A 23,087-nucleotide genomic window follows, 5' to 3' on the forward strand; every position below is an offset into this window, starting at 1 on the left:
TATCAGTCATGGATTGACCTGGTGGCATCAACACAGCTCCAAGAAGAAGGGCGTTCATTTCAGGAGAAAAACAATGAATCCACTCAGTTTTTTAAAGCTTTGGACTCTTTGTGTAAACGAACATGGCTGAATTTTGGAGCTTGAAGAATGGTCAGTATGGAAGCTCAGAGGGGGCAGAGATCTGCCCCAGCCTACTTTTAACCTGTCTACGAACACAGTTCACTGATGATGGAATGAGGCTACAATACCTGCTGTTAACATTAGATTACTGCTTATACTTAAAGAGTGATTGTGTTGTTGTAAGTCATGTGCATGCAGAGCACTTTGTGTCCACTCTCAGCAGATATGCAGACAATGCAGTTTCCATGACAAACAAAAGGAATAGCTGCTCTGAAGCAGACACGTCATACTAGTCAGGGCAGGCCTTGGACCGCCACATGTTTGCACATTTATCTTCATTTTTATTTGGTATTTAAGAATTTTGTGTTACATTGTTTGGAAAAAAGATCTGTTAAAGCTTAAAAATTATTTGAAAAGTTTTGTAATTTTACAAATTTTTAAGAAAAGTTTTGCACAGTAAATGTTCTTAAAATGGCATGCTATACTGCTCAGTCATTTTGCATGTATATACAGAAGAAAAGAATATATTGCGATGCATATCGTTACTGCACATGCTTCAAATTATACCACAATATGGGTTTTAGGCCATATCGCTCAGCCCTAGTTTGATCGTCTCGAAGAATTGTGCAAAACTGTGCAAAAAGAAGTTCCTGTTTGAACAGTGAACCATGTAAACCTTTTACCAAAAGGCTGAGAGAAAACTTCTGTAACATACAGTAGTTGACAACAACTTTCCCAACCTTGATAAGAAAAAGCACATCTTCATTCAAATGGGAAGAAGCTGAGTGTAAGTTGGAAAACTGAGTAGGGATAAAGCCGGGATTGTGCAGGAAAGAGAGGGACAGATGCAAAACTATGAAAACTGCCAGCAGACAGAAAAAAGCAGCTTGTTAGCCCTGATGTGCTCGTGGTCCTGAAAGAGTCGGTGTGTGCCACAGACACTGGCACTGGCTTCAGCTCCTCTTTAATCCTCATTTCCTCCTTTCTGCATAAATCATTTAAAACAGGAGAACAGCGAAAACAAAGAGAGCTAAAGGGAGGGAGATGATTATAAAAAGGTGGATCAAGGCAAACTGGGATGGAGGAGGGATGAAGGAAAAAGTGAAGGGGAAGGGTCCTGAAATTTAGCAGTCTCAAAGAGCAGAGTGCACAATCAGCTCTCCATCCCAGGACAATAAATACGAACGCAAACCGATGACCTCGGGTTTAAGGAGAAGAGGAAAGCGATTGGGGGGGGTAAAGAGGAAAAATATAACGTGACACTATCCGGCCCGAGTGCACGATGTGAGAGAATCAAAGGCATCTTTGAGGAGCCAGAAGACGACAGCGAAAGTGCTGGAAGAGTGGTGTCCATGATTACAAGAAATGGAGAAACCTTTGAGTCTGCGCTCATGAAAGCCCACCCCGGGCCTCTTCTCACAACCCCTGCTACACTAACAGTGATGACACAGAAAGAGGAGAAGAGGAAGAGAGCCACTAATGATGGAGGGGTCCAGATACTACAGAAGCAGCACACTTTCCAATTCATTTTAATCACTATTCAAAATCATTAGCACAAATGTGCAGGCACTCGTGTTCATTGGACCGTGAGCTGAGAGACAGACAGAGAGGGGTAGAAGACCAATTATACCTCAGCGTGAGCCGGGCTTTGAGGTCTTCGAGCAAGACAGTCTAAGACTCGATGGAATAAAAAAAGGAAGTTAGGACATTAGATTGTCCTGAAAAAATCAACAGTGTGATAAAAGGAAAACTGTGGAAAAAAGGCAGCCAAACAGATTACATGCTCCCTCTATCTAGAAATTTCCATTTCCTCATATCTGGTGACAAAAGCATGAAGTCAGTCAGGCAACAGACCCAAACAACAACACCGACACCAGACAGGACTCGCTGTTCAAGAACAAGCAGAGGTTTAAGCTCCGTTTCACATCTACGAGCCATCGATGGAAAAAATAAATAAATAACAACCATAATAATAATAATAATCCTCATTTTTTATACATAGAAATGTGTGCTTGTAATGCTTGTGATGCTGTTACAAACCTCCACCCTCTTACTGGTGGAGCGAGGACAGAAAAATAATATTTAAAAAAGGAAATTAAGACAAAGAACTGCGCGTTGGTCCACCGAGACGCTACAAAGGCCGGCGATCCATAATGTGGCTTGCTGACTATTTATAGTCACGCTTTACATTTTTCACCTTCAGATTTTTATAGCCTCATGATTATTTCACTGCAGAAGTAAAGAGCACAGCACGGTTAGCCACGCTTCATGTGAGGCCTAATCTGATTTATTTCCCCACGATCCAGCGCTCTGCTTTACACGTACAATCCACCTACTGCAGCCTCTACATAACACACTTTCATCCCACCTCCATGACCCAGTAATCCCATTAACGACGCGGGACTCTCCTCCGTCTTCCTGTTTGTTTGTGCGTCTCCCCGCGCACGCACACCTGTGCGTTTGTATACCCGCGCATCTCGTTTTCATTTTCCACCACTGTCTAAAGATGTTCACCATTGAGGAAAGAGCTCAAGCACAAGCAGGTGTCAGCCACTCTCCTCCTCTTTATCCATGTCTCCTCCCCTTCGTGCTCCGTCGCTCCTGTGTGCTTTGGACACGAGTTGGCACGCGGCTAAAAGCCCAGGCCACCTCTCTGCTCCATTGTCCTACCCACTCTACAGCGGTACTGACGGCGAGGGACCCTTTGTTGCCAGTCTGTCACTTCAGCAGGTGCCTTACAGTAAGAGGCAGGAGGCAGCCAGCCATCCAGCCTGCACGGCTTCGTTAGCACAGAGCACCGTTTGATGTGCTCATTTCATCAGCCGGAGACGGCAGCCGAGGAGGATGCTAATAATCACTTGAAAAACAAATACATTCCACTCAGGCTTGTAAAAGATAAACTCCAATTTCAATGATAAAAGGAGAATGACAGACATTCATGCTACCAACAGAAAAAGAAACTGCCCCCCCCCCATGCTAAAGTAAAACCAATTCGTACTGTCAATCACTGAGAATAAACAAGGTATATTGACAAATTGCTGACTGTGTAAAGAAAGACAAAACCGTGTGGGCAAAGTATGCAAAAACAGAGCTGCATTTAAGACAGCTGTGTGATCCCTCAGAACCAGCTCAGTGTGTCAGGGAGCAGGCTGTGTGAAGGAGAGAACCCCCCAGGCGTTCAGCACAGGGGACCCTGGGGGTTTAGGCGCACGCTCACTACATTCACAGCCTTTCAAAACGCTGCACCACCATCACACCTCAGTTAAAATCACTTAGAAACTGAATGCATAACGTGTGAAAGGAAATCAAGAGATTTCATTTAGACTGGTTTGTCTATCTTCAGACTGCGTTTCCCCTCGTATCACTGCATCAACAACGGTCTAATTATGGGTATATTTCCAAGTGTAACTGGTAAACAATTGGAGAATTATAACTTTTTGAGTACCGTTTAAAGTTAAAAACACTCACGTAGCCGGATCGGAGCCAATAGAAATCGTTATCCGTTTGAGAGCACGCATATTTTAGAACGCGGCTCTTTACCACCAGGAAGTTACGCCGTGTTTTTTAACGTCGCCTCGACTGCTGAGTTACTGTGTGACTCTGGATCTGAACTAAAATGCAAAAGTCTCACAGAGTGACCAGAGGAAAGTAAAATGACCGTGTTTCCTCAAAGGAGTCAGAAATAAATGTCTAAATAAAATGTCTCACAGTTTAGTTTCCATTCGTGTGATTTACACAGCAGGTTAACATGTGACTTGGGTCACCGCAGGGGGCGGGGCTGTGCACGTATCAAAACTTATGTAACACAACATCAAGATTTGTTTTTATAAGCGACACTGACTAATCTGAATACCCATTAACTTTTTAAATTTGCATATCAAGCCTGACTCCATAATCTCAGAGATCTCACATGTATATTATTAGAAATGCAAAAAGCATTTAATCCATGAAACAATGGATGGAGGACAGATTTGTCTTTGTCGCCGTTACTGTTTTTAAAAGCACACCCTCACTTCATGTGCACCAAAATATCCACACCCAGAGTTGCAGACCGCAGTAAGGTGAAGATCCCAAGGCTTTAGGCTGCATTAGTCCCTTGTGGCAACAACTCCTGGTCTTTCACAATGAAGAACAGAGCATTGCGCAGCCGAGCAGAGCTTCCTGCCCTCCAGGACCAACGAGGGCTTTGTTTGTTAGCCATGTCACTGACTGACCACCAAATTAGCTGCATCACCTCTGGCACCAGGATATTGGATGCGACATTCTGTTCCACGGGGCTGTGGCTGTGTTTGTCTGCGAGACCACGGGGCCAACATTAAAAAATAAAGAAATGAAAACACAACGGGGGCAAACGAGGGACTTTCACATTTAAAAAAATAAAAATTAAACAAGGGAATACCGTGCTAACTACTGCTATGTGCTAAATAAGAATCGATGGGACCAATTACTCAGGATTATGTGTTTATCAGTTCCTTTTAGTGCAGCCTGCATTAACAAATAAAACTCACGCCAATGGAAACTGCACAACTTTATCAAATAAAGGCATTTTCTCCTCCTTTGTTAAACAGCTTAAACCCTGCTTAGGCCCATCTCATTTGTTTTTTGAGTCGAAGATGATCACAATCAATAGAACTGGCAAATATACTGGTTTTAATAAAATACCAGTATCTAGTTTTGACAGAGTCGAGTGTTCCTCGCGGAAGCTGTGTTTCCTTTGGCCGAAGCTCTTAATCAAGCACAACACGAGAAACAGCAACGTAATAAGAAGCTTCTTTCAGGCAGCGGGAGTAGACGTGGACGGTTAATCACGCTTTATGTTCATTACACTTTCGGCTTCTAGCAATTACAATAAAACAGCTGAAACAGTCCTATCCCTTAATCCATTTTACAAAGATGCAGTTCGGTTCAGCATCAGTGAGCAGCGGCCCTAAATCATATTTAACGTGTCTGAGCAGCCATGTGACCAAATAATAAAATGATTTTTACCTTTTAGTCTGCCACTGTCTGGTTCTTAGATGACAAGCCACGACTCTCTGTGAGCTGGAGATGGGGGCTGTCATCGTTTTCCTAAGAACTAAACTTTAGCAGAAAACATCTGGAGTCCACTTTGCCCATCATACAAAAACCAGCAGCCTCTCTTATTCCCTCAACGCAGGCTTTTTCCCTTTCACTTGCATAGTTTGATGCAGTTACCCTGTGTAAGCAAAGAAGTTTGTCTAAGAGGAAATGACAAGCACAAGATGTCCAAATCATTAGTAATGTGAGAGGAGCAGTTCCCAGGCATGTCTCATTACATAGCTGACTGCTAAGAGCTCATGTTTGGGACTTTTCTGGGCCCAGGCCTTCTTCCATGCTCTGCACCAGCATCTGTTCTCCACAGTTTGTAATGGAAACATCTAAGACCCTGAACCCACAACAACCTTTACTCAATCCTGGCGCTCGATGAGGAAAGAAAGAGACACACAAACAAACTGTGGTTCACTCAACACATTAATGTCATAAACGTAATCTCGTGCAAACATACGCAGAAAAAAAAGAATGAATATGAAGCTGGAAGCCTACACCGAGCACGCAGTAACAGTGGGCCCAAGGAAACACGGCTCCACAAAAATCAAGCTTTGGTCTGGCTGCGGTTCAGCCCGCTGTGGCTTCTGCGGTGGCTTCTGCAATCTTTAACCAGATCCAGAGCGCTGCTCCTCAATCAGAGGTCAAATACTGCTCTGTTGCTTCACCAGCATGTGAGTGCTTTGTTATGCCAGTGCCAGAACCTAATTGACCTAGGTTTTAAATATAGTTTGTCTGTTTCTGGCGACTATCAGCGAACACACAACATCCTGGTGGAGATAGCGAGACCGCCAGGGTCACCGTGGATGGTCTGCCCGCCCAGCAAGCGTAGAAGGCGACGGAGGGAAAGAAAGCAGAAGAGGGGATGCCGGTCGGGCTCAGACGCTAGGCTACGCAAACATCCACACCGGCCAGCACTTCCGAGCCTTTTCCTATCGAACGCCAGATCCATCACCCACAAACTTGACGAATTGGAGCTACAGATAGCCAACACAAGCTTTGCACGTAACTGCAGCATTATTCTTATTACGGAGACGTGGCTTCACTCGCTGATTCCCGACGCTGCAGTCGAGTTAGCAGGCCGCACGCTACACCGGCATGACAGAAACAGCAACTCAGGTGGGGAGGGGGGGCTATGTGTTTACGTGCATAACGAGTGGTGTTGTAACAGCAGGATCATTCACACACACTGTTCTCCTGATTTGGAGGTTCTGGCAGTCTCGTGCAGACCTTTTTACATCCCGAGGGAGTTTACAGTAGTTATTGTGATAGCTGTTTATATACCGCCGGATGCTAACGTTAGCACGGCTCTCAGCCTCTTGCTCAACACCATAAACAAACAACAGCTTGCCCACCCCGATGGGGTTTTTATTGTCGCCGGCGACTTTAACAAAGCGTGCCTAAAGACTGTGCTTCCTAAATTTGTCCAGTTTGTGGACTTTGCTACGAGAGGAAACACACTTTGGACCATGTCTATTCAAACATCAGGCATGCTTTCAGAGCGACACCCCTCCCCCACCTGGCTGGATCTGACCACCTCTGCATGTCCCTCACCCCCACCTACACCCCCCTGCTGAGTAAAACAAAGGGCTAGCGATATCTCCACTTGGGCGACCAAAATCTATCTCATCCCTGCCCCTCGGGCCACCATATAGCCCGACGGGCTGGGCTGAGATAGATTTTGGTCGCCCGACCGGAGATATCGCTAGCCCCGGGACGTCCGGCTAGCGATTTTGCGAGCCCTGTTTCATTTCTCTCCTCACAACTTCTCCATTACATGCAAGTATTTCAGGGAAGACATGTACAGTATGTTCTGTCCTTTTTTAATGCAGCAATGCAATCAAGTAAAACAAGCCTGGTAACGCCATTTGACCCATGTTGTGAGCAGGCTGCAGTACACCGACTGTAGTTGGCAAAAACTCCCAATTTTGGTCCCGATATCATATAAAAACATAAACTTGCACATGAGAATAAAACATGCACAGAAGCATAACTACACACACAAACATTTCAATGTTTATTTTTATTCCTCAGGCACTCGTCCTTCTTTGCATGAGCGCATTACCTGGCACGCCGACAGAGCATCGCTGTATGTGAGTATGTGTAAGGATCTGACGATCGGAGAATACCGTTACCCCTAAGGGGTCGCACCTCTCTCCGTTCTCGCCCTCCTCCCTTATGCCTCCTCTCTAGTCTGTGCCTGAAGGGATTTCCCTTTTCAGTTCATGAGAGATGTCAGACCTGTTCCACCATCCCTCACACGGAGGCTGGACTGTGCCCTATATTTACCCAGCATCTGTAAAACTCCACAAATCAGCCTCATTTCTAGAAATCAAAGCCAAGCGGAGCTTAACAGAATGACAGCTGAATCAAAATGCCCTCGACTCATCTTCATGCAACAAATGTACCCGATTACTTTTCACACCGAGCGTCACATGCAGGAGTTATGAACTGTTGCACACGATACCACTGTGTGGAGATTAAATTAGGAATTCCTGTTGTTGTGTTTCATTTATAAGAATTGTTTGGGATTCCACTCAACATTAATTACTAGCCAGTAGAGCTGTGTCCCATCACACTGCAACATAAATATATGTAATGTGATCTTTAACATTTCTAAAACTGAGCGCATGTGCGTATTCTGGGATTATTTGATGAGCATCACCTCGTGGTCCTGTCCAGGATGACAGTTACACAAAGGCTGACAAAGGTCACTTTATTCTAACATTTCAAATTATTATCAAATTTACTGTGAGTGCTTTCATTCATGTATGTTAACTGCACAAACACAACCACAGGCATACAGCTCCAGGTCTGGAGGTCTTTCAGACATCACTCTGGTCACTTTAACATTAGATTGGATCAGGATCTTGAGCTTTATTGTGAAAGGTTTATGTGGATGCTTTTACCGTCGTTGTTGCTAACGACAACGCATAAAAACAGGCGCTTGTCCGTCCGTAGTGTGGTGATATTAAATATAAGAGAAAGAGAGAACTTTAATGAATTAATATAACCGCTACAGTGACCATCAAAACCATAAAAAAATATTGCCATAAACAGTTTATTTTGCGACACCACGAAACAAACGATAGAGTAAAATGAAACGATAGATGTTTTTTTTATATCGTCATCCGATATATATCGTTATATCGAACAGCCCTACTATAAGGCGCACTGAAAAACCTTTAATTTTCTCAAAAATCGACAGTGTGCCTTATGTATGAATTCTGGTTGTGCTTACTGACCTCGACCCGGATGAACGCTAACTTTTTTCCACTCGATAAAAGTTAACGTGAAGGTTCCTGATGGTTAGAGACAAATGCAATCGCATGGCAGGATGCTGTAAACGGACCAAACTTCAGTCAGGAGAACAACTGAGATAATCCATCCACAATACCAGGTTAGCTTAATGCACCTTATGGTCCGAAAAATACAGTAGATAAAAGATGGGTGCGACATCTGGGCTGCTAATGCAATCAAGCTTTGTTAGCAAGCTAAAAGTATAAATTGCGTAGGTGTTTAGCAGACCTGGCACAATCTTTCACTCTTTTGCATGTAGTATATCTGATACTTTACCAAAGTCAGGTTTATTTATACCAGAATAGAGTTGACAATATTCCGAAAATGAAAATGTCAGTTACCGATATTTGCATAGAAAGACTGAAGCAAAAGGGGAAAAAAAGGAGAGATGGAAAGAGAGAAGATCCCCAACAGGGGTTGAAAGCAGCTAAATCAGATAGGTCTTTCCTGCCTCTTTCTTTCACACATTACAATATTAATATTAATGAGACTTCCTGTTTTTCCCACCTGTTTTTTTTTCTCCCTCAGATGATTTGAACATAAAAAAACTTAAAAAGCGCAAATTCCAGGAGTTGCGTATCACAGTTTGACCTGGAGCCACACAGCAGACACCAACCATGACAGACTCGCTGTTCAAAGCACGCGGGAGCTGCTTTCATCAGGGTATCCTGGTGGGGTTTTTTTACAGTTTGACACCACCAGCCCATGCCATCTGCCTTTTTCTAAAATCACAACTTCAAGATGAGCTTTCTGCTTGTGTGTTGTTTTAAGGTGGGCTTCACAACCAAGGCCCAGCGTCACGCAAGCTTTTCCTGCTTTGCTGCTTGCTGGCTGCTGTTTACAGCCAAGCCTCGCAGTGTGGTGCAATGTTAAATATTCACTGTTAAACTGTCAAGCCAGAACTGCTTGGGAACCCAGCCAAGCACTCACAGTTCAGCAGCATCGGATTCTCCTCTTCTTCAAACATAACCAAACCAAATCAATCACTCTGTTTGCAGCCAAACCAAAAATCAGATCACGTTACCTCCCTCCTCCTGCCACACGCCTACTTCCTGATAGCCTCGGCCTACAGGGACCACTTTATTCAGCCTTTTCCTTCATTTATAAGTAAACACATATTCTTTATCATAAATACTAAACACATATACATTAACACTCATCATTTGTACTTTAAAGACCCCGTACTCTAGGCCCGAGTAAGCCTCTGCTGTCTCCCGACGTCTGCCATCAGACATCTGTAAAATATTTTATTTGATGCCCCAATACCACACTGGCAAAGGTCTCTCATCCTTGACTTGGCAGGACTTCTGACAGAGCCAGCCGGCAGTGCCACGCAGGCCTAACTCCTGCTGCTACAGCTTCCTGCTGCTCTGGGGGAGTCAGGCTGCGAGCCTCTCAGGCTGCGAGCCTCCCAGACTGTGGGCCAGACAGGGCAGGAAGGAGGAGACTGAGGCGAGGCCCCAGGTAGAAAGGACTCCCAGGAGAGGTAAAGCAAGAACAAGAGGACAGAGTTGAGACATTTCCAGTTAAGATGTGTAGCACTGCTGGCTTAATCAGTCTGTTAAAGTGACAACATCCTGATAGAGGTTAGCTTTACTCAGACATGCCTGCTTTTTGAGGGGAAGATAAACAGATAGGACTTGTTGTGGTTTAACAACCCTCATGAAGTGAAACCACCATGCTTTTAAATGTGTACTTCTCGCCGTCATTAAGAGCAGGGTCTCTGTGTGTGCATGCACTCAGACCGATCATGTCTGAATGTGCGCCTGAGTCGATTGTCTGCACCAAGTCAGACCCGCTAACATTTGTCAACATGGCACACGTCTGACAGCACGCCGCTACACAGGGGCACGTCAAACATTGTAACTTTGTATCTTTCCTGTATCTCGAGTTGCTCAACAAACTCAAAGCCACAGTTGTTTTGAAGCATGCCATAAAAACTCTTTGAGCAAGAAAATAAACTGTCTTGGCGCAAAAACTCACTTCCAGACTTTGTCTCACGGTCTCACTCTGCCCAGATTAATCTCACTGAAGCCACAAAACTGCTCCTTTATAAAAAAATTACCTTGACTTTGACCAACCGAACACCAGTATTAAGTAGGGGTGCAACGATACTCGTATCGGTATTGAACCGTTCGATACAGTGCTTTCGGTTCGGTACGCATATGTATGAACAATACAAATTTTTTATTTATTTTATCAACTTTTCTTCTGACGATGCTGTCTGTGTTGAGAGCTCAGTGGATCTGCGTTCGACTACTCCGCCTAGGCTGCACTGTCGAGCGCAGATCCACTGAGCGCAGCGCAAGCTAGCAAGACAGAAGCTAAGCTCTTTGCAACATGGCAAATTGAACCTCCCCCACCCTCATTCAGATCTGGCCTTTGGAACTATTTTGGTCTTTATGTGAAGCATGACCCTGATGGACAAAAGTAAAAGAGTATGTTGGATGTGCCATGCAATGCTCAATTACATGGGTGGGAACTAGTGTGTTAGCGCAGTTAGCTCGTTAACGTGTTGGCCGTCCAGCCCCACGCACGGGGCGATCCGCGGTAGCTCGTTAACGGAGATTTGCCGTGTTGTGGCGTTAACGTCATTTCAGATTAACGCTGACAGCACTAGTGGGAACACAACGAATATGACTGCACATTTACTCCGACATCATCCTAGTGCAAAGACAAGTGGAAGCAGACAAAAACAACAAGCACGCATGCTACAAACTTTACCCGAGTCATTTAGACAGCCGTTAGCACAGGATTCTCCTTATGGGGACCTGATATGTTTAATATGCTGCTGAGAATATAGCCCAGAAGAAGCGTATAGTATAGCTTTTATTTTGAAAGAGCCATTTCTCTGTAATAAACTCTCTTTTCCAAAGATGAGGGATTCCTCAATCAGATAGATTTATTTTTTATTATTATTTTGTTGTTTCAGCAACATTAAATTTAAAAACTGTACTTTTGAGTTAAAATATATATTTATAATTTTAATAAATTACATATTAAGAAAGGCATGAACATTTTTTTGTATTGAAAAAATATCGAACCATGAATTTTGTGTATCGTTGCACCTCTAATATTAAGCTATGATTTGTTATCCATGCATTTATCACATGAGTCTCTCCTCACTGTGAGAGACTCATGTGATAAATGCATGGATAACAAATCCTCTCAAATGGTGTTATTAAAATAATAACTAGCAACAGGCTCAGAGTAAATACTATGAAAAGCCATCAAACCAACATGTTCGGACGCCCGCAACTTGATGAGGATTAACGGAAGAGGCTTAGGAGTCACAGAGGCCAAGGTCAGGGAGAGCGTCTGAAATGAGAAGCAGTAATATGGGACAAATCGAAGAAATGGGTGATGTGGAAGTGGAAAAAGAGTGAGACAAAGGGGATTGAGGGCAGTTTTGGCAGCAGGAGTTAAGAGGACCTTTTCATTACGACTCCTCTTCCTTCTCGATGCCCTCAGGCACTGACCACAGCCTCTAAGCCCCGAGCCAAACCGAGAGACCAGGGAGACCACAGAGGACTGCAGTGAGTCAGGGTACAAACACAGAGGGGGGGAGGAGGGGCAGAAGAAAGATGTCTCCCACATGTAAATGAAGCGTCGTGAAACGGATTCAAATAAAAGAGTATGGTTTTACCCTTTCTTCATTTTAGCTACGACCCAAGTGATTTATGTCACCTACCTATATTTATCTACACCTAATTATTACAAGTCTGTATTTTCAACATGTACCACCTGACCATGATAAAATAAGCATACATTACGTTACAAGTTGTAAATAATATAACAGCTTTATAGAAGTTTGTATACAACTCGGCTCATTAGAAATACAAGTGACACATTTCTAAAATAGGGCTGTGCGATATGACCAAAATCTCATATCAGACATTTATCGTCCCAACAACGATATATAATCGCAAATATTTTACATTTTCTGTAAATTCTGTCAAACTCTAACAACTCGACTTGCGTGAAGTGTTTTCAGCTGGGCGTCGTTACCTGGAGTCCAGTGTTACATAAGTTGAAACGGCTGCAATTTTCTTTCTGAGTATTTATTACAGGACGTGCTGCAGGGAAAAGCCTCTTCTAAGGTTTTTTTTTTTTTGCACCTGACGGCTGTTTTTTTGTTTCTCATACATAAACACTCTGCATACTATTTCATGTGACTCCGTTTATTTTGAAAAATCTCAACAGGATCTTGAGCTTTATTGTGAAAGGTTTATGTGGAAAATAAACAAGCGGACACGCGATGGTGTTACCGTCGTTGTTGCTAACAACAACGCATAAAACATATCCTTGTCCGTCCGTAGTGTGGTTATGTTAAATACAAGAGAGAAATTCTACGGTGACCATCAAAACGATGAAAAATTATTGACGTAAACAGTTTATTTTGCGACACCACGAAACAAATGACAGACGTTTTCATATCGTCATCCGATCTATATCGTTATATCCAACAGCCCTATCTCTGAGTGCAACGGGTCACAGCAATTTCCTTTTAGAAGATAGTCTTGCTGCTCTGAAGATATCATGGTAATGGGGTAGTATCAGCATTTGAATGGGGCATTTACTTCCTTTCTTTTGGAGCAGTGAACACAGTGCAAATCATCTATTTTATGGTTGATCACAACGACAAAAAAAAGTTCCCTAAAATGAATCCTGCAGTTTTATCTCTGACGTCACTAGAAATGGAAAAAAAACTAACTGTAAAAAAAGAACAAAGACTGCAAGAGAGAGCAAAAATGTCCCCAGATTTTCACACTAAAAAGGGGAAGGGTAAAACAGACAATCTGTCAAAACAAAATGCTCTAATACAAATTTCCTCTCTTCGGCAGCAAATCCCGTGTGAAACATTAAGGCTTATTTGTGGTGAGGTTGGAACAAATGCCCATAGCACACTCAGCATGCAACACACACAAAAATCCTCCTCTCTTTCTGTTCATAAGTGCAAATTCATTCTGCTTTTGTCTCATCTCATGACAAATGCATACTGTCACTGTCACTGATGTGCTGTTTACTGTGGCATATAGCATCTTGTAATTATTCTGTGAAAGTGAATTTGTATCCTGAGGGATTTGTATTTTTGTGTGTGGGTAATCAAAAGCGATAGAGAGGGAGAGGGGACGACTGCAGAGTGATCACCGATAAAAATCCGACGGAGCTGCTGGAGAACCATCTTTACAGCACAGTTCACAATATGCCGAGATGGCTTTGGTACTTCAGTCATACAATGACTTAACCTGCAGGCTAAGCCCTGATCAATAGTGGATTTTACAGGCCTATGCTTACAATTTGGGGGTATTGTAAAACAAATGAGTAATAATGCAATAATGCACTGTGTATGACTACTGTAATATATCTAGGTGTATAGATAACCAAGTAATATACATTGTGAAAACACCTGTTCATCTACTTAATATCTGCAGTACACTGCATGAGCAGCTAGTCTACCAACATCTAAACAGAGTGTTAAAATGCAAACGTGCTGTCAGTTACTGATCCTGCACAAATTACTTAATTTGGCAAAACTGTGCAAAACGAAAACGAGTGTACAGCGTGAGCCACGCTTATCTCCTACAGCAGCTTTATTAAAAAGCAATTTCCAAATCAAAACTGCTAACTGTGCTGAAATTATTCAGTCTTCATTTAAAGCTCTGTCTGCTGTGCACATGAACATTATTTTAAAACAGGTCTTGTTTAACTTTCTCAATGTACACTGAAAAAACCTTTGCATAATTGCACCATTTAGTTACTTAATTGCTTTAATAGAGCGATTATATAAAAACACAGTTCTTTCATAAAGGGTTTCAGAGACTGTTTAAAAAAAGAGAACAGCAAAGATGTGAATCAACCCTTCCTCTCATTTCAATGATACTCCACGGTCCTAGCATTAGCTGACCCACGGGCACTGAAAGCATTTAATAAACTTTGAATGAGGTCCTAGGTCAGTAATTTTGTGTTTGCATGTCTTTGTAGTGGGTTTCCCCCAGAGCATTACACAACCCAATGAGAAAAGGCATCAGTGCCACAGTGAAATTGAGAAGTTTCCCGTGACGTAAGGAGCTGCGAGGCATCCACCAAGGATATTTGAATACTTGAAACATCAGCGACCCCTGATAACAAAGAGGGGAGATGGATATGAAAAATATTGACGAGCCAGCAATTTAAGGAGTGTGAAGCTTGCTCACACATCCCACTCTCACTGCCAAAGAACCTATTTTAAACTCCAAGCCTGGAAATGAAAGACTCAATACTGAAATGCTCTTTTTTTAAAGAAATCTTAGCCATTATATTATATTTCTATTTTTTTATGTGCAAATAATCTCAAAACCTGAACAACAGAGAAACCTATACAGTGATCTGCTACTTTTGCCAGTTTTTTTTCTGCACAATGCTTGGCCAAGGTCTTTGACATCATGCAAAAGACAGCGTTTAATGTAGCTCGAAATGGCCTCGGGAAGCATCTTCCTTCAAATATGCTCTGTGAAAGCAAAGAAAAGAGCCAACATTTTTTCTGTTCTCTGTGAAAACCCAAAGGCAAGATGACTGTTAAAAGTGGTCAGATGACAAATGTCTCATCTGATCTTTAATCCAGGAGGGGGGGGCGGCTTCAGGGCTAAAACAGGAAACTCACACAAGATTGAGCTATTTGGTAAATTCCACTGTGCTAAATCACCGCTGCAGTGCTGCACATTTCTCCACACCGATGAATGGCATTTCAGTCCTCGCTCTGAAGGTCGTGCTGCTATCAGACAATGTGCATGTATGGGACCCCGGGCGCCATCAAATATCCATGTCTGTGCTTCTAAAACAAAACTTTTCTTCAATTTATGGCATCGTCAGTGTCTCTTACAATAAATAATGACTTAAATAATTTCTAATATGAACAATTTTCAGTTTCTACTTCCCCCGAGCTGCCATTCAGTAACACTTTTATTAAATCCAAACAACAGAACGGGGCTAAACAGCCAAGTTTTGCCAGAGCCTGTCAAAAGTAATCCACCTCTCATCAGCTCACGTTCAAAGTGGGATGTTACTGGCAGAAATCCCTCATCACAGAGACTGATGCAAACATTTGGCAGCCATTTTCTGATCATCCGGTTCATGACACATTCCTTGATAGTCAACTTCACAGAGCCAGCCAGTGTTCATCTCAATCACCTGATGACGCTGGCAGACTCGAGCCTGTTGTCTGACGATAATCGGATGTGGCAACAGAGAAGTGAGTAATAATTGGGTCAACAAGGTATGTCAGCTCCCACTAACTCTGGTTTGAATCATCTCTCTGCAGCGTAGCCAAACGTGATAGTACGACGCCTGAAATATTTGGCTGTGATAGGCAGCGACAGCAACGTGGCACGGGATACTGCTTTCAACCTACATCTGACCCCGAGATGATTAGGCTTAGCGGAGATGAAGCCGCCCACATACCTGTGCAGGGAAATCTGGTGGTATTTGTTTTGTTTGCTGTGCCTTTGGCTTGTATTCACTCCTTTTTCCCCCAACTTGTTTTTCTACTCATGCCATTATTATTATAATTTGTATTTTTAATATTATTACGTTCAAAATTAAAGATGAGAAATTACAAAGTTCCAACAAAACTGTGGACGCCATGAGTGTGTAAAGGTTTTGCAATAACTACTGTTACTCACAACAAAGGAAGTAAAACGAGAAAGGCCTGATCTCAGATTTATTTTTTATTTGAATAAATTACTTCTTTGTAACGACTAGCAGCTCTCTTCCAAATAAACCTCATCTACCAAGTGTATAGTTTTATTGTGTTTGGCAGCGTGGAACAAAAAGACAGCTGGAAGCGCGTATGCCTTTCCCAAAAATTACTAAAAGGTTAAGAAACAAGTGTTTTGTAATACGCCTTTACATGTTTTGCTAGATTAAAAAAAAAGAAATTGCAGAGGTGGGTTTGTTTTTTGAACTTTCATATAATAATATATTTGCAATATTGCAATATATTTGGCTTGAGTTTAATAACACAAGCCCACATATGACAACTAAAAGAAACTAAACTAAGGCAGATTCACTTCAAATTTTTCATTTTTTTATTGAATTTATAAAAAGAGCATTATTTTTCCCCTTATCAGTGATAATTGTAAGACAAATCAATTTAGATTTTGATCTATAAAACATCAGAACACATTGTTATTGAACGTGAGACCAACAGTCCAAACCTCAAAATTATTTACTTGACTTCATTTTTTTTTCTATCAAAATGTCTCTTGGTTGTCACACATTAAAAAAAAAATTCCACCCAGGGGAAAATTACAGTATGGGCGTATGTAAACTACTGGGTTTACATTTACAGAGCATGGGTGCCAAGCAGAGGTTCATGAAAGGCACCCACTCCATATCCAACCCTTGGCCCCGCTGCAGTCATGTTCGTGGATGTTATACTACTCGACTAAGAATTCCTCCACAGCTGAGACTTCAAGTATAGTAAGCGACGTTGACAGACACGTAACACATCACTATTGACACATTATACAAAATAAGCCTTTGACATGAAAAATGCCTTCACATCATAAACTACTGACAATCAAGGATGTAAAGAAACGCTGTAAAGACAGTCGTGTTCTTCTACATCACCGAGGCGGTGTGCGATTACTACTGTTTGAAAGCTGTTGTGTAGTACGTGTAACATGACTGTAACATTGTAGCAACAAGTGTCCACTGTCACGTTGGCACCGCAGGATTAGCCGCTTTAGCACTTTAGCACAAAGCCGTTTTGCGTACATTGTAATATAAACGTTACAAAGCAGCTGGAAGCGTTTGCTGACACCTTCGACTGTCCGGTTTTATAAAGATAAAGTCCGCAAAGCGACATGCTAGGAAGCTAACAAGCTAGCCTAGCTAGCGAACTTCGAAAAACTTCTTCAAATGAGTGACAAACTTGTGTCTGAAGGGCAACTGGTGACTACTACGAACCTTTTCTGTCACTTTCCGAGGAAGTTAAAGCGCAAAGGGCAACAGCTTCCGAGGAGTTCATTAGCAGTAGTTGAGTTTCAAAAAGTTCACTTTCAGCTAACGCCGTGTCAGTTCTTACCAGGAAGTGGGAGACAGTTGCTAAGCTATTCCTTCTTCACGCTGAGGCTTTTTCCTGATGGTTATGGCGGTTATCTTTGTTTTGACTTTCCCTTTCTTTCCAAGGTCGCTGCGAGAAGTGGACTCGGTGGGCCTCTGTTCCTGCGTGGCACCGTGACTGAGCTGGAAAGTTGTCTCGCAGAGAGCGCCTGTGCCGCACAGCCAGGCGAGATGTGTACGTGTTTTCGGACAGACTCTCCACTACTAGGCCCCCCTCATCACCACAACGCTGACCCGTGTGACTGTAATGTAAACAACCCAGCATTCCCGGAGCGCAGGGGAGGGGCGAGTGTCAAAGAGTGAAGGGAAACTGTCAAATACCGCGAGATTCAAAGGAGCAGCTTCACCACCTCGCGCTGTCTTTACTTTGAATCGTGTTATTTACGGACAGAGGAGAAGTTTCCTGTTTCAACTTACGGTGCATTTACCGGTTCTTTCTCGAGCTTTTCACTTTTAATTGCTGCTGGGTTTTTCAAACGCACTTGTAGACAAGTGGCATCTGCTTATATTGTAGGAAAACAGGTATGTCTATAGCAGGCACCTCAAAAGCTGTGCAGCTCACACCCGAATAATTTAGATGGATAAATAGATTTACAGTTATCGCTCTGTGTTTAGTTTAAAGAAGTTGCATTACACCAAAAAGTTGCACCTTAGTGTTGCAAATTCCATCCACGTCTCCCGTTCACTTCTGTGGTTGAACAGAAGATGGTCCTAGCTTTCATAGGGCAAGATGGCCCACTTCAAGTGGGCCTGTTGTCCAAGCCTCCCGCGATTATCTCGACTTGGGTTTTTTTTTTTATGGCAATCTTTGCTCAGAATCGTTGCGTTTTTCTTCATACCGCCCACCACTGTCTAGGATGTCATTCTTAAGTTGCAACAAAACTAAAATATTTGGTATTCCAACTTTGCTCAGAATTTGCATGACAATCTGTTGAGGCAGTGTAAGAAGGTTTAAGTGTGTTCAGGCAGCCAGGTTGCGCTGAATCCACTGATCCACACGCATACTCTCGGCTATTTGCTCACAGTCTCGCTTGCCATCATTGCACGTGTGCACATGACACGCGCAGAGTCTGTAATTGGGAATATTAGGAGAATTTATTGACAAAAAATGGTGCCGCGGATTGACTCGCGTGGACAGCGAGCGCAACTGGAACTGATCAGCTTACTTTGCTTTGATAAGAGCTTCAGCAGTGATTTCAGACTGACAATTCAAACAGCGCTGATACACAAGAAACACATCTGTCTTCTTCCCATCCCCATTGTTAATAATCAACAAGTTAGGTGGGGCTGTTTTTTCTCCCTACTTCAATCGCCTTTTTTGTTAACCTCACTGCAAATATGGAGAAAGGAGAGATGCCTGGAGTGTGGGATTTTTTTCCCCCCTTTTTCTTCAACAACAGTTGAAGATTAAAAGAAACGTCTCACAGAAATCTGTCAATTCTGTATGTGAATAATGCTGTGTGGAATTTAATGGCATGAGTTATATTGGGTTTCCTCTACACCCACATTTTCTCTCAATAAGATCAATGCCGCTCAGTGACAGATAGGGATGGTCTTTTGTATCTTCAAATTTCAGGTTTCTAAGGGAATAATTAGATGGATGGATGAAAAGTAATGCATCAGTCTGCAAGGGGAGCTGCACCCCGAGTTCCTGTAGTTCAACACGCATGCCTCCACGTGTTTGGTAGAAAACTGTTTAATAATCGTGTTGGGTTTCCATTGTTCTAAAAGTGGCTCTGTGCACTGATGTGGCGCTTTAAACCAATGGCAAACTTTTTGTGTTCTTTTTTTATTGTTTATTTAACAGAGAGGATCTCCTTTTGATTTGGGGATATTTTTTTTAGAAAGGGAAGCATTCTCATCTATTTCGCTCTGTTCCTTTCCAAACTTTCAGGTGTCGCTCGCAGGTAACCAGCATGGAAAAGGTTCTTCCTCCAGGGGAAATGAAGTAGGTTGAATCGCTGAGTTTACAGAGACCTTTTACTGTAAGTGTGACATTTAACTCTGATGTGTTTGAACACACATGCTGAACGATATTCCCACAAATGAGAACTGATGACAGCGAGCCTGAATTTACAAGAATTTGGCCGCAGTGTGAATGTTCCGATATTCCATAAGTGATGGCAATAAAAACAACAACCAAAGTTGTTAGACCTCGTTTCGTTGTATTTCTCTGGGAAAACACACGGAAATCCAGTATAGCGCCAAACCAGAGTTTCTGAAAGTCAACATTTAGCATGACCACTTTTATTCCTCAACTCTTTTAGACAAGCTTTCTTCTCATTTCTTTAAGTAGTCTTCAGGAATAGTTCTCCAGGCTCATTGAAAGACATTCAAAGGTCTGCTTTAGATGTTGGCTGCCTTTTGTTCCATTTCCTGTCAAAATGATCCCACACTGCTTCAGCACTGCTGAGGTCTAGGCTCTGGGGAGCCCCATCCATGAATGAGAGTGTTGCATATTGATGTCATTTAGATTTGGATTCATCATTCCATGAAACCTACTACCACTGCTTTTCAGCCAGTTCTACTTTAATTTGGCATTTTATTAAAAATGGCTTCTTGACCATTTCTGACGAGGCAAACAGCAGGTGGATCAGCTGAATGGCGAGATGCCTCCTGCATGCGCTGTGTCAGGTCTTTGCTGGATTTTGTTCCTATAGGACATGAAATCTGCATCATCAGTTCATCAGCCATGATGCTTCATCTTTTGTCCTCCACCTGTTCAGTTTCCTCAGATTACCTTTTAGAACACACTGCAAAGCAAAATACTATTTAATGTCTGCCACACGGTGGCATTTTTCAAGTTTTATTGTCACGTACAGATAAACAGTGTAGCCACATGAAATTCTTTGGCTTCTGCTCCTCAGCTTTACATGAACATATAGAAGTGTGCAGTTATATTAAAGAGGAAAATAATAATAAAAATAACAAAATACTAAATTATTAAATATTCTAGAACGTAAGACAACTGTTTGGTATTTACAGTTTGTGCAAAAACTTGTGCAGTAAAGATTTAAAGTGGCAGTGTGTAGAGTCCAGTGGTTGTAGTGAGTGTGTCATGGTGTGTGCAGAATGTCAGCAGTTCAAAAGCCTGATCACTTGTGGTGGTTTTTAAGAGATCTAAAGAAATTGGAATAAAAAAAAATTCTATTCATAAGTCAGCGTTAATTGGCTTAGCAAACAAAAATAGTCTGAAAGTTTCCATAACATATTCCATATTATTTAACCCCTCCTGGAATTTTAGAACCACTGGATGAACATCTGTCTGCTGACCGTACTTTACAGTTGCCCATTAATCCTGTAGCATTCCAAGGAAGCATGCAGGGAATGGATGTTAGCTAAAACAGGTGGTCCTCTACTCATTTATTGTATCATTATTATGTTAGAGAGCTTAAGCTGTGACACCACTGGTGCAGCGGGATGCGAAGTCGTTTATGTAAAACAAGATTAGTAGTGATCTAATGTGGGAAGATCAGATACTGGTCACTCCCAAAAAAAGAGTGGAATTTCAGTTAAACGTAACTCCAAACACTCCCACCTGAAATAATATGGAAATTTGCATTGTTGAGGTTAGACATGTGATCCAAGCTAAAAAGACTACAGAAAGCTTAAAATTAATCTGAGTTTACTTGCAATTTTTTTTACATTAAAAAATGAAGTCGTTTATACAAAGACCAACTCAATTAGACAATAATTCATCTGATTATTTGTAAACATGACACACTTTAGGCCAAACTCAAACACTGTGAAATAAAGAAAAAACGGTCAATTTCACATAATTTGCACAATAGCAGTATTAGCTGTGAACACGACCCACACAGTGTTTTTGTTTGTGTGCAGGTTTCAGTGCATTCCAGCTTTTCACTGCTAAATTTGCAGATTTTTTTTGCACCCAGAGGCTGAAAGCACATTTTAAACACTTAAAAAGAAAATGTTGGCGTCTTTTTATTTTCCTGCGTGTTGTTGATCTGGCTCAGGGGTTAGGTGTGACTGCAATGTGGTAGAGACAGAAGCTGCAGTCAAAGCTCCTGTGATCGGGTGCAGACTTCATAGAGACCAGCAGATGGAGGGGAGAGGATCTGCGTGCATCCTGAAGGTTTAGCAAGAACTGAGAGGTTACACTCCTCCAGTACAAAGATGACCTGTCACACACTGAAGCATGCCTTATCAATGCAGACGAGCATCCTGTTTATGTACCTCACAGAGCACAGCTATCACAGGAAAAGAGAGAGGGATTACAGATGGAAATATGTATGAAATGTTGTATCTCCCCGTCTCTCTCTCCAAATACCCAGGCGAACTTGGAGGCAGCGTGCATGTGATGCCTGCATTTCCATTTTATTCGCTAATTAATGTTGTTTTGTCTTCAAAGTGCAATCGCAACCTGTAGTTATCAGCCTTGATCGCAGCATTTTCAAGGTTGTCTAGATGTGAGCCGTCACATAACAAACAGGTGTAAATATAGAATAACAGCTCAACAGAGAAATGGAGGATTTATGGCATGTGGAGAGCACTGTGCAAACGAGGCACAGGAGAGATAGTTTGTGATAACGTGAAGGACAAAACGGGCATAATATTTCTATCTATATCGCTTTTACAAAAGCTGCTTTTCACCGCCTGCTTTTGTTTGTGCGCGTCTGCTCGGCGTGTCTGTTACGTTTCCCTGCATGTGCTCCGTATTTGTTGGTGTGGTCCTTTCTCTTGGCAAACACCCAGCACGCTGGATCTCTCCACCTGCTCTGCATCAGCCAGAGGGGCAGGCCTCAGTCTCACACTTGTGCAGCTCTCTCTCACACACACACAGCTGTGGGGCTGTGTTTCATTCACATCGTCACCCTTCTGACATCTGTCTATGTGTGTGTCACGGTGCCGGTGTGTGTCTGAGTTAGCAGGGTGGTTGGTGTGCGAGGTGAGGTTAAATGGGTGCCTAGCACTGAGAGGAGGCAACTGAGGCGGAACTGGCAGAATATCTCACACACACACACACACACACACACACACACACACACACACACACACACAGAGTGACAACAGAAACAACACTATCAGAGCAACATGTAAACTGCAGGTGCGCCCTATGCCTCGGTGATTGTTCCATACTTTGTTTCGACCCTGTCGCCTGTCACCGTGCGTGCGATAATGTGTGATAATGTATGTGCGACCTCGTGCAATGTGCGCTTGCAGAAACACACTTTGAGTTTTGCACTTGTTGCTTTGCAACATCTAGAACTAGATGCACGCTCAGCAAAGTATTTATTTTTTCCTGATTTCATTTGAATCTGACGTCGACCTGGTTCGTGGGGCCTGGAGATTTTCCCCTGTGATGACAGGCAGAATCCTCATCCTTGGAGCTGGTTTCTCATTTGACCTTTCCGTATAACATATTTTTCCAGACAGACATATCAAATATCAAACCTTGGTTGCAAATGTCACAAGCTTAAGCCGACGTTAAAAACCAAACCCTTCAAAATTTGCACAAATGCATGTTTTGTTTGTAA

General features: G+C 42.5%; 1 protein-coding gene across 2 annotated transcripts in view; it reads right to left on the bottom strand.

Annotated features, from left to right (window-relative positions):
• The window catches only part of nek7 (NIMA-related kinase 7), a 61,730-nt gene extending 43,901 nt beyond the window's left edge, over positions 1-17,829 (bottom strand). The window contains exon 1 of one of the 2 annotated variants that reach the window (XM_026146424.2): positions 17,552-17,829. The gene's annotated coding sequence lies outside the window, so the exon portion shown is untranslated. Of the gene's footprint in view, positions 1-17,433; positions 17,483-17,551 lie in introns of those variants that run through there. The other variant, XM_026146425.2, reaches the window with a different exon arrangement.
• Between the last annotated feature and the right edge of the window lie 5,258 nt (positions 17,830-23,087).

Source organism: Astatotilapia calliptera, chromosome 17, assembly GCF_964374335.1.
Source record: "Astatotilapia calliptera chromosome 17, fAstCal68.1, whole genome shotgun sequence".
Taxonomy (NCBI): domain Eukaryota; kingdom Metazoa; phylum Chordata; class Actinopteri; order Cichliformes; family Cichlidae; genus Astatotilapia; species Astatotilapia calliptera.